Genomic DNA, 12,836 nt, shown 5'->3' on the forward strand with positions numbered 1-12,836 from the left:
GCCTCCGCAACCCCGAAACCCTTGGTCAAGCCTCGAAATCGCCGGAATTAAATTCCCTTCTGGACTTGTCCTACGGAAAGTGGCCTCTTTGCCCGGGAAAAGGGGACACATTTCACCGAAATGCCCTGAGAACGTGTAATTTTTTCCACGCTAACGTCGGAGTAAGTCACGGTTACGTACTACCTACGCGTAATTCTAAATGGTACTTTAAGTTAGGAAATTATCGGTATACGACGAAATTGTCACGAAAATTTGATGTTTATACATGTACAGGGTGTTTCGCATTTTTCTGTACACATTTTATTTAAATTTAAAAAGTAATTCACCCGATATTCACCGTAGTTACGTTTACTGTAGATACGGAGCGTGGTGGCGCTAGTGAGTTCAATACAAGTAGGCTTAAGACTGTCGCAAGCGGCAGAAAATCGTTGAACCTTTTTCTAATCTTATTAACATAATTTTGAGACTTTCTCCTTGGTATACAATCATTATTATTTCAAATATTTCACTTTAATCTCGTCTCGGTCTAAATTGAACTTTCATATTCCACGAATTTATTTCCAACTTCTAAAAACAGCATTCGTGTACCTTTCATCGCAGGAAATTTTATTTATTTTTATTCGTAGATCCTACTGTCGTAGTATATACCGGAAAAAAGGAAAAAATACAGAACACCCCGCATATAGGCAATCCACAAATCATTTTATTCTTTCTGGAAATCCAAGCTTCGCCATTTTTACTCGCCGTCGAAACTGTCAGGTCTTCTATGAATGTTCATACGTGTTCATTCAAAAAAGCAGCAATTTTCCTCCCTATGTAACCTTCCCGAACTAAAAGGGAAGCTTTACATTTCCAAGACCATCGATGAATATTTAAAGCTCAACAACCGTTAAAGAGCACGAGCTTTTTCCATGCAATATTTATCTTAACTACGCAACTCATGCATAGTCCATCTCCTGGACCTGTTCCTGCAAGCTCGACCCTTTTCCTCTGCACTCGAACCTTTCCGCCGACAATCTCGTCGACTTTTCGCGCCTCGGATACGGACTTTGAAGCTTCGCCAACGACTATCGGCCATCTTTCCGACCGCGACGCGTCGTGGGACGCGTTGGTCGCGCGATTTTCCTCGAGTTAACAGCTTCTGTAATTAACTGCACGCCGGCCACGACTACCGGGCTTAATACAATAATAAGGCGAAGGTAGCCGGCGCGAATAAATTACAGGCAGAGGGTTGTATAGCTCCCACGTGCGTTGTATTTACGTGGCGCGAATGCGCGCCGGGGACGAGCGCTAATTACGAGGATGAATGAGCCGCGAATGGATGTCGTTCATCTTACTGAAAACGCAGCTTCCTCTTCCGGCCGTCGCGCCGACCCCCACCCCGGCGACTTAAGCCCAATTTGCATCTGTCGCCCGACTCGCGGATGCAATTAGATCGGAATTATCGCCGACCGTTTGTCCGCGAATAATTGCAGTTAATCGCGACTGCTTCGCGCTGCGCCGGGCCCCGATCTCCGCCATTTTCTACGACACTCGGAATAAGATTTTGCTCCCCGAATACGAGTCTCCGAGAGAATAAACATTAACGAATCTACGCGAAGTTTTCCCAGTTAATGGAGCGATAACAGTCTCGAGATAGAGGAAACTCGAAGCGTCTGGAAAGAATGTAGCCAAGTGGAAGGGAAAGCGAATGGTCGAAGCCGGGATCCATCGGCAGTTAAATTCCAGGTTGAACATCGTGTTACACGATCGAAACGGGGAATTGAATGGAATCTGAATGACCGAAAGCATTGAATGAACGAGACGATGACCCATTGAACGCGGCGAGGAATCAATGGCCCGTCTTGATAGAAGATTTACGGATGCTATTTCCGTTTTATCAACGGCCGCTCCGTTTAGACATCGCCTCGGAAACGTATCTGCTGGCCAATTAACGGATTCGTTGCTCCAGCGTGATTATCACGCGGCATAATTAATATCCCATGCGAAGCGGAACGAGGGGGTAAACGATCGAAGAAACGAAGAGGCGAGGAAGGGAGAAGATGGTGGAACGCAGCTGGCTCGACCGTGGCAGACTTTAAGACGCCGCTATCAAAGGAAGTGAGGTCGACCTCGAAGATGGTTAATGGTCGGCTGGGCGTGGGACAGGCTTTCCACGATCTTGGATCACGGTCAGCGAGAAAATACATGGATTTTCGTGGACGGAACGACGATAATGGTCGTGGCCAGCTCGAGGTAACACGGACGAGGCTTCCACGGAATCTTCCGTGACGATAATCACGACAGTTATTCGGTATCTTTCGTGCTGCATTCTGATTTCGGTCAGCCTCTCATTGAGTTATTGTGATCCAGAATGTAATCTGTCGTTGATAATTCGGTAACGAACGTGGTATCTCGTGCCTCGTTGGTTTTACAATTTTTCAAGTGGAACGACTGCTTCGTTAGACAGCGCAGAGATTACCGGGGTAGAATTTATGAATGGCGCAGAGTGAATGTACCAATTGTGTAACGAGCTGAATGACGGAGTAAATATGTGGCTTCTATAATTAAGATATTACTAACCGCTGCACGATGTTACGCGATATTCGTATGGAGTAATCGTAGTTGCTTGGGGTTTTTGGGTCGGTCAGATTAGCTCCGGAGTAGCCACGTTATCGGTGAAGAAAACACCGAATATCGGGGAAAAAGTTGATCCATATTTCCAATCGGGAGCAACGCCATTCATGAATGAAGCCTCTATAATTCGCACTTCAAATACGTATTGTGCCCTAGCTTAGATTACCGAGACATACGACGTGTCCGTGTCAACGATCTTAGATCAACCTCGTCAGGAACTATGCTAGAGTCGCGCTCGTTCCTCGGTTCCTAGAACCTCTCTATCTACATACCCGATTCAATAACGTTCGAATCACGACTGACCAACCCGTCACTCCGGCTGAAACGCAACCCCATATCGCACCGCCGATCCCATCCGCTGCCACGATATTCCCGTTCCAACCCCTCGGTTTCGATAAATCGCGCTGGTTTGCAAATTCCGCTCGAGATAACGTACGATCCCATCTAATTTCGATAATTGCCCGGCTCCTATCAGCCCCGCGAGCAGGATCTTTTCCCTGTACCTGCGATAGGAGGCACGAAAATCGCAATTGCGCCGCGGGTAGGGGTAGAACGTCAGCCAGATGCGTCGCACGAGGCGTGTCGAATTCCCCCATGGGCCCGGGTCGCCCTGCATTCCCATATTAACATAGAGATACGGTGTTACGATGGCTGGCACGAGGTTCGCGCGGTGCCGTTGTCCTGTATACTTTAGGACGCTCTAATGGAGGCTCGCACGTGGCGCCACGTGGCTCCGGGTTAAGCAAACTATCGATTATGGGATTTCACGCTAAGCACCTATAGGATTACCACCGGCGATGGACGATAAGGCCACTGGATTTGTTGCTCTTTTCACCAGAGAGAGAGAAAGATCTCGGTGCAACGGAGTCTATCTGATCGGTCTGCACTGGCCTCCACGTTGCCAGCCTCGCGATCCCCGAGGTCTACTCCGAGGTTCCCGTTGCACACGGAACCTGACTGTGCGAAAATCTTGCCTCTTAGGTAGCTTGCTCGGGGTAAAGAGGTTCATGGAATCGGAGGCTTTCCAGTTGAAAAGCGGTCCAAGGCTAGCGGCAGCTGGCTTCTTCGAGTTGGCTCATGAAGATTCTTTTGACAGTCGACAGAGATATTGTGAATGTAAGTCTCCAAGCAGACACGATTTTCAGAATTTTTCCATTTATTCGTGTATCGCACGGTATACGCGAACTCGTGCATTTAAAAAGATTTCGGAATCTTCGGAGGTTTGGATTTTGCCGAATGTCGGATTCCATCGCGGGAAAATATGCGATTGCAGTCACGTACATAGTCCTCTGCCTCTTCGATCGTTTTAAACTGCACGGTCACGTGAATAATGTTGCAGAGAGCGGAATAAGCGAGCATCACTTGGAGCCAAGTCTGAGGAACATAACGGGTGAGACAGGAGTTCTCAACGGAGGTCAAAAACAGTTTTGAACTCGCTACTTGCATTGACATGTCATAGCTTCCAACTACCGGTTACGATTGTTATCGTACATATTAGTCTATGAAATCTTGATAATGGTAAAAATTAATTCTTCACGAATGCATTTATATGCGAAAATACGATCCATGGAAAGTCGAGGAGTATTTTTAACGCTAGTTAGGTTGGAGCAGGATTTTCTCATGACGTTTGCCAGCGCGTTAAATAAGCTGTTCTACAGCGTGCTTCTAAATACGCTTTTAATTACCCGTGGCCGATCGGGGACACCGTTTTTTGGGACAATTTTCACGGCGATTAGAACCAGAGCGAGTCGGCGTCCCGGTGGCTGTTCGTTCCCATGACGTAGGAACGAACTGTATTTAATCGTGTGTGCCGGCGATTCGACGCGGTCGGTTTGCAAGATGGCTAAATGATTTGGGAACCACCCACTGCAGCTTGCGTTTCCCCATAACGCCACGAAGCCTGGTCAAATTGCCCGTCGATCCTCGATCGTTTCTCCTCGCGTCTTCCATCCTTCGTTTTGTTCCAGCTCGTCGATGCATCACCGTTGACCGGCGTCTTTAATTGTTTGATATCGTTGGGGTAGTAAATGGGAGTGTGATTAAGTTTCATTGAACTTTCGATACAAGTTACTATGCTCGCTGTAATAAATCGTCTGGAGCTATATTAGCGCAATTGACTCCGATATTATGCCGGTGATAACACTTCGCTATCAGTGACTGAAACACTAAGGGGTGGGAAACGGAGATGAAGACGTGATTCGCGTGAAATCAATTCTTCCAGCCTATTTTTACACCGAATATAAAACAATTGCGAAACGGGGAACGAAGATTGAAAAGTACGGTATTATTTATAACTACTCGTATCTCGCGACAATTATATTACGAGAGATATATTCCATTTTCAACTTAGACCACTGTTTACCATACTAATTACCCCTATTTCTGTGCACATGGGGAATTGAAACTACGCAAACATCGATTTTGCGAACTATTCGAATGTTTATCATAGACGAGACGTTTGGATGTAACTTGGATTTCGATTTAAAGAGAAATTTTGACAGACATTAGACGGAAATCGATCGGTTTGGCAAGAACGGAGGTCGTTGGCTCGCCACGGACTGAGGATGGAGATGGAAACATGGACGGAGGAAGCTGTGTTGGTCAGAAATAGCGAAGCAGGAAGTGGCGAAGCGGGAAAAGAAAAGGGGTCGCTAGATAGGAGACGACTGGCTCCTTGGCTCGTTCGCGAGTATGTCGGGCGTGCATATCGAGAGCTCGGCGAGAAGAAGAAAAGGAAGACTGCGAGGGAAGGGCGAGGGACCTCAGCAGGAGATAAGGCCTTTGAATATAGCCGCAAGGTCAGCATGGAACTGACCCCAGCATCCTGCCCGACTGAATTCGAGTTTAATGAATAACTATTGAATCCCGCCTCTATCGCTGCCAATAAGAACAAAACGGGAGCCACGGCGATGCCGGGCTGGAACTTGCCGAAGGAAGTCGCGTCAGGGTCTGTTTATGCGAGATGATTTAAAATAATCGCTCGGATCGATTAAAACCAGCAGACGCCGCTTTCGATCGCTCTTCTTCACGGAACTATGCCTTGGCATTCGATAGCTGCACGCGAAGCAGGCTCTGGAGGATGCCGATTGGGAAATTGATTGCCGAGAGATCGTTTATACGGTCTTTAGTTCCTTTCATGCCTCCACAGCGATATCTTCTATCTCGAGAAACTATTACGCCTTCCCTTCGAGGGATCTATCCATGGCCGTAAGGAAAAACGCCGTGAATCGCCATTTCTGTTTTTCGTTACTTCCTGTTGCAACCGTTCTTAATTTGTCGCGAGATGGAGCGATCTGGTATAGACGGAATAGACCGGGAAGTAATCGCACCGTGATCTTCCTCTGTGCCAACGCGCAAACCGTATCTTCTGAGAGACGTTAGCAGTCGGGCGCCATGTTCGTGTCCCCTGAAAACAATTATTACGCATAATTCCGATCGGCAGCGGAGCAAAAGGAAAGACGAGGGACGGATCTCGATGGAATTATCACTGGAGGCAACGGATTCCACGGAGGTTCGGTGCTCGGCCGGCAGGTGCGTCACGAAGCGTCATCGACGATCGGTGGAAAATGGCGGAGAGCGGTCTCGAATTCGTCGGCGTGTGGTGGGAAAAAAAAAGGAAAAGGGAAAAGAAAGAAAGAAGGGAGGAAAAAGCAAGAGAAAAAATAATAAAAGAGAAGAGGTGGAGGGAGGTTGGAGAGAAAAGGGGGTAAAGAGGGAGAAAGGAGGTCCTCGGAGGAACGAGGAGGGTTAGCGTAATCTGTACGGTGCCGTGGCATCGGTGCCATCAGGCCGAGAGACTAAGTATACATTTTATCCGTAACGTGTTCGCCATTACCCTACGACGCCGAAGCCACGGGCTAAGTAACGGCTCGTGAGGGTCGAGAACGGCCTCGTAATGCGATGTGTGTGCAACATAAGTGGCCATCAGCCAACATAAACAATCGCCATGGTAAGTATATGGTGCGACGATACTTGGCCCCTCTCCCTCTTTCGTTGTCTGCCATTTCTGTTCCGCGTGCGTCCAGCTCCTCGGTACCTCCTCGTCTCGCGAAGCCGATCGTGGAATCGTACGGGGTCCTCACGGGATACCTGCTACGTATACGGGGCCCCATTGGAGACGGTGCAACGTAATGGAGCCATTATCGCTGGATAACTTCATCATCGGCCATTGGCGTAGGCCGTTCAGCACGGTACGCTCGCCTCTTCCGCCCGGCATCACGATCGACCGATACAAAACGATTGCCGGGTACGCGGGGAGGGGCCATCTTATCGATGATGGGAATTGTGCTTCGTCTTCGTTCCTTTGGCATCGTGTACCGATATTATAGCACATATTGAAAATTCTACATAATTTAATGTACCCCTCGTGGACGGATATGGGTATGGTTCTTGGAACAGCGCCGTTTATAATCTGGCCCGATCGCGTCGTAACGTCCGCGCGGACCGCGCAGCTTTTCACCGAACACGGCCATGCTTAATGACAGCCGTGGATAACGCGTCTTTTTCCGAAAAATGCCACGACCATCCGGATAACAGGGGAAACTCGCTTGACGGATCCTGCCGGTTAATAACGCGTTTTCGAAGCTAACGTTGCAGCACAGGTAGCCCCGGAGTCCACTTTGGCACCTCGCCGATGCTGCTTTAATTTCACTGGAATTTACACCGCCGGCCTTCGAGACTGGAAGAAAGAAGTTTCTAATGATTCTTCATCGATCCATCCTGCGGAGTAGCGCAGCGAGACCGAGCGTGTAACGTCTCGCCGCCATAACGGTGAGATTGCACCCTAAGAAGCATTAACTCGCCTCGGATCGCCGGCAAAAAGAACGGCCGGCGATCTCGTGGTAGTAACGATTGAAAAAGGATCGCGAGAACTCCGCGTCGAAATTCGTCGAACTCGCTCGTTCCGGGGGAAATCCAGAAGAGAGGATCCGCAGCCGTGAAACGAACGACGCGCCGTCACGAATGTAACGCGGACGAAAATTGCAGCGTGTTGCAGAAAACGAGGCTCGATGATTCCTAGATACCTGTTCGCACTGTCCGATGAAATTTACCGTTTCCGGTGGATCCGCGGACCGGTGTGTACCCGGCGAGCATCACGATCGGCCGCGAGCACACACGTGCTCTCCAGGCATCGCGGCCTGTGTGTGCACGCAGAAGAGAGATATTGATATAAACAGGGGGCAGGACCGGAGTGGAGCGTGCTTTGTAATCAAGCACCCATTACCATCGAAGGTGGTCAATCTTCTCCGTGGACGTTGGCCGGAACGACGTTGTTCCAGGCGATACGACTTTTAGCGCGGTTTTGCCACACTTTTTGCCCTGCATCCAGGCTGCGTACCAGGCAGAGGCTGCTGACATCGGACCTTGTCCGGACCAGCTGCCCGTTGCGCTTGCTGCAAGTGTCAAATTATGCTAATCGGGCAATCCGGGTTGATAGATTTCGAAAATTTGTCGCGGTTAGGCGAACCGTGTTCGTGTCTTCGTGACTCGTCCGGAGGGATTAAAACGAGGCTCGTGATAGCGGGATCATTATAATTTCGAGTTATATCCAGCTGCTTTTTTCCTTCCATTTTCGTTACAGTGTGACCGAGGTATATACGCGTATTACGCTTCCTCCACGATAAACTATTCCGTGATAATGAACGAAGGGCAAGCTGCGCGTACGTAAGAGCCTCCGACACGAAGTTCGACCACCATGTGTAGCAGAGAGTTCGATAAAAACGGCAGATCCGAGAGATTCTTCCAGCGATTGGACCCAAGGATGAATCAGTTTCGACATTTTCTCCGCCAGTCTTGTGAAGCTGATAAGGAAATAGCCTTAACGATTGGCTAATCGAGATTGCCCGCTGGAGGAGGTTCGTGAGTCATGCGTATTTATTCACTGGTCTTTCCAAACTTTGTTTATGTCGTGTTAATCAAGATGTTGTTCACGAATCATGAGACTGATAGAGGAAACAATTACGGTAATCCACTCCTATCTAACAAGGAAGGGAAATAGATCCAGATGTGTTCTTGAAAGATACTTGTATACGTGTTCTAAACTCTGTCAATGGTCATTGGAATTTTTGAATAAGTCTGCTCTAGGTGATAATTACTCGTCGAACTAGCCAAGCTTCCTCGCAGCTGATTACCTTCGTTCCTCCCAACTTTTATCACGATCTACTTACAGAGCGAAAAGTGCCTTTCCAAATTTCTCAACTCCTATTTCACGCTAACAGCAGTCATTCCATTCTACAGCCGTGTTCCCGGTCGAATCTCGTTACTCACCGAAGGAATCCTCGGGAAAGAGATTCGAGGCGGCTCTGATGACGGCTGTTCCTCGAAATACAATCCAATCCGCGGCGGATTTCCCGTGGCTAAACCGTTTCCAATCGACCGACCGGTATTTTCACCGGAAACCACCCCACCTTGGCCCGTTCTCGAGACTTTTTTTCGAGGGTGATCGCGTAGACGATGCTGCTGGCGCAGAAACGAGGGTTTCGGGGTGGAAAGCACGGAGTCAGCACGCCATTCGCAGAGAACACGGCCGGTGAAATAAAATGTATCGGCTATTTTCCTCGTCGGCCCCGTATTGGCCGAGTGGACATTCCTCGAACCCCTGCGAGTCGGATCTTTCGCTCATCTTTCGTTTCCCGGCATTCAATATCCCCGTGTGCCGTTCAATGGCTCCTCTTTGGTAATTCGAATTGCTTCGCCTGCCTTTTAGCCGACGCGTTTCTGAATCTTAAGAGGATCGAGCGTTTATAGATCGAGGAGGTGTCCTTCCAACTAAAGGACACTAAACTTCTACTCTAGGGAAGACACGAATGCCGTTCAAATTGCGAATAGCGATTCAGAGTATCGTCGAATATCTTGGAATATAAATATTCTATCTACAAATAGCTGTATTGGTTACCGATAGAAGTTAGGAAACGAAGTAACGAATTTGTGAATTATGGTACATTCCTGAGATAGATAATTCATTGGATTCAAATTGATAACAGACGTTGCCAAATTGTTACAATTAACGCTAAACCTAGCAGGGTCAAGTGATGGATGAATGGAGAAGATAGTACAATAGAAGCTTTAAAATGGAGTAACGGGAGATATTGAGAAAATGATTGTACGTACAATGGAAGAAAAATTGCGTAAACTAGTGATTAAGATGACAACGTTGAACACGGAATTTTTAATGAAAGTTTTGTAATCAGTGATTTAAACGTTGTTAAAGAAAGGACGAAGAAGACTTGTCAGAGATGTCTGTCTATTCTACTAAAACTTTCGCTTTCACCCATCTCGAAATTCCAAAATAATTTCTCGATTTACTTTCGAACCACCTGTACAGTTCATATCGATTCATATCCGAAGCGGATTGAACGATCGTTTCGATCCTTCGATCAATTGCAAGCGTTCAGCTCGTCCGCGAGATCCTGAGGAGCAGTCGTGGATCGATCGGCTATGGAAATGATCGCGAAAGACGAATCCAAAGCGACAAATATCGCGTTCGATAAGGTATCACACGTCGATCGTTCCACTTCCAATGGCAATCAGAGAAGAGTGCCGTCCAATCAGAGGCAGCCGGTCAGGTCGGGGTCCTAGGAGCGCGCAGCCGGCCTGAAATCTTGGCGGGAGCCAGGGACAAAACATTCGCCGCGACTCCGCGGCCAGAACGTATAATAAGAGTGTGATTAGCATTATTTACGGCCGGTTAACTATTAACCCATAAATCAAGCCGGGGACTACATTATCCGACTAGGTAACCGTGTGTTGGTGCGTGTCCGGTCGCCTCGTTCTGCTCCTCTCTTTCTCGAAGAAGAAGAAAACGGTACCGTACCGAGGTGTGCAGAGCCAGTAGATCGCTCGTACGATAAGCGACGAGGATTCGTGAGCCGGCGAACGATTGGAGCGAGAGAAGGTCAGAGGGAAAAAGAGGCGAAGAGGCGAGGGTAGGCAGAGAAAAGCTCGATGGAGGAAGAAGGGAGACGGCAGAGTCGGCCAGCCATCTTCTTGGTGATTTAGGAGGACGCGGTGTGCCTTCTTTCCTTTATCAGCCGCTCCTTTCCCTCTTGTCTTCGCTGGATCTCTCGCGCGAGTTTCGAGCGGATTACGGTGAATCAGCTCGACACCCCCTCGCAGACGTGCTCCGATCGAGGCTCGCTCTACCGGTGAGTGTATCTTGTACCCTATCGCGGTTCGGATCGGTTTGCTGGACTGGAAGGATGTTGTATTCGAGTGTTTCGTCGAGCGTGGGTATTCGTGTCTTTGGGGAAGGTTTAAGAGGATGGTGGTTTCGGTACTGCAAAGTTGAATGAAGTTTAGGTATGATGGAGATGCAGTGGAGGAAAGGAAGAGGTATGGTTCGTACACGAAAATATTCCAACACTTACGTTCCTCGTGTTCGACAGCAGAAATTCGTGAGTGTGTTAAACTGAAGGGTTCTAAACGATACGTTGTATACACAGTAAATAGGAAATCGCAAAAGAACATCGGTAAACATATGTGCGGTGTTTACAATAGGTTCATTGGAATTACGGGTCGTGGTGGCGCTAGTGAGTTACGTGGCTCGGCCCGAGTCTGTCATAAGTAACGAGAGATGGATCATTGAATATCGTGCATCATTGTTTCGAATATTTCAAGTTAATTCGCATATCTATCCCTAAAGGAAGCACGCGTAAACACGTTCGAATACTTTCATGTATTTCGTGTAAATTTTTAATTAGGATAACGAAGAGTGTTTTGGAATTATTAGAAATTAATTAGTCGAGTATCATTCGCTCTTCTTCCTCGAAATGGAGCCGAGTTCTTTGCAAGCTCTATCCACGATAAAATGTTTTATCGGAAATCCTTAAATTCTCGTTTTATATTTATTGACAGAAACGAAGAGGCATAAAATCACTATTTGCCGGGACCATTCTCCTAAAATTTTCAGAAATTGACAGCCAGGTACCCCGTGGCTTTCGAACACAAATTGGAAAATAGGACGATGATACGTCCTGTTGGCTGTTTGGAAAACCACGCTGGCTCGTATTATTCAATGAAGAATAAAATAATTTGTTCCGCGCAGCTTTTACTAGCTGCACGCTGATTGTTAGTTAGTGTGCCGTATATCCGTGTTAAGCTTGATCATTTGTATCGACACGGTGGGCAATTTAATCGGAACATACTGACAGCGAGATCCGTGTGCAGTATGTTTTAATATTCCATGATAAACACACGTAAATGACTAATTAATTTAATTACAAGGCCGATCGTTACAACGGGAAAATTCGGTGTTTAATCAGCGACCGCGTCACGATGTAATTTTCCCGCTAATATCACCTCGCTTTGCCAATTATCTGCATTACGATTTTTGCTCGACGAAAAAGAAAAAAGCGACAATTGATATACGCTCTTCATCGCGGTACAAATACACGAATAAGACCATACAAATAATACGGAAAGTATAAAAAAATATCTATAAAAAGAGTTGTCAAGTTATTTCATCCGATAGCTTACGGCATCCACTAATTACTGTTTGCAAGTGTGCACTCAAAGTGCTGGTTGGTTTTAGCGTTCGATGAAATGATGATGCAAATAACGTGGACCGTGGAACAGGAAAGTAACGACAACGAATTTGTAGAAAAAAGTTGTTATTTTACATAACAGAGAATATACACGACGTAATTAAAACATATATTTCTCTAATAATTACTCCTGATAAACCATTTTATATATTTTCATGGAACCCGGGAATTTAAAATTCAAAAAATTCCCTGATCGAGCCAGTGACGGCGCGGGATAAAATTGCTATTAATATTATCGAATTAATACTATAAAACACGCAGACAGGGTATAGTAGGCAATCGTTGAATATAAAAATTGCATCGATAACTTATTATAGACCCTATATTTAAGTAGAATTTCGGATACAAGGCAGACTTAGAATTATGTTAGTCTACGTTGTGAGAGCTCGTTCTTATATATTGTCTGTGTATCACTGTCTGTGTTTGTCTAGTGTCTATTCTACAAACATCCAAATTGGTAATTATTAATTAACTATTTGATTAGCAAGAGTGTTAGATATAAATGATATTAACCTTTTGCACTCGAAGTTTCTTTTCATTCATATTACCAGCAACTCGAAGCAATTTCAGTGGAAAGATCATATTCACATACAAGTAAATGATATGCGCATTAAAAAAGAAATAATTCTCGTAGGTTATTTTTTTTTTTAATTGATTATGGATACAAATGTTATAATA

Source organism: Eufriesea mexicana, unplaced genomic scaffold, assembly GCF_001483705.2.
Source record: "Eufriesea mexicana isolate 0111107269 unplaced genomic scaffold, ASM148370v2 scaffold4744748303, whole genome shotgun sequence".
Lineage (NCBI taxonomy): Eukaryota > Metazoa > Arthropoda > Insecta > Hymenoptera > Apidae > Eufriesea > Eufriesea mexicana.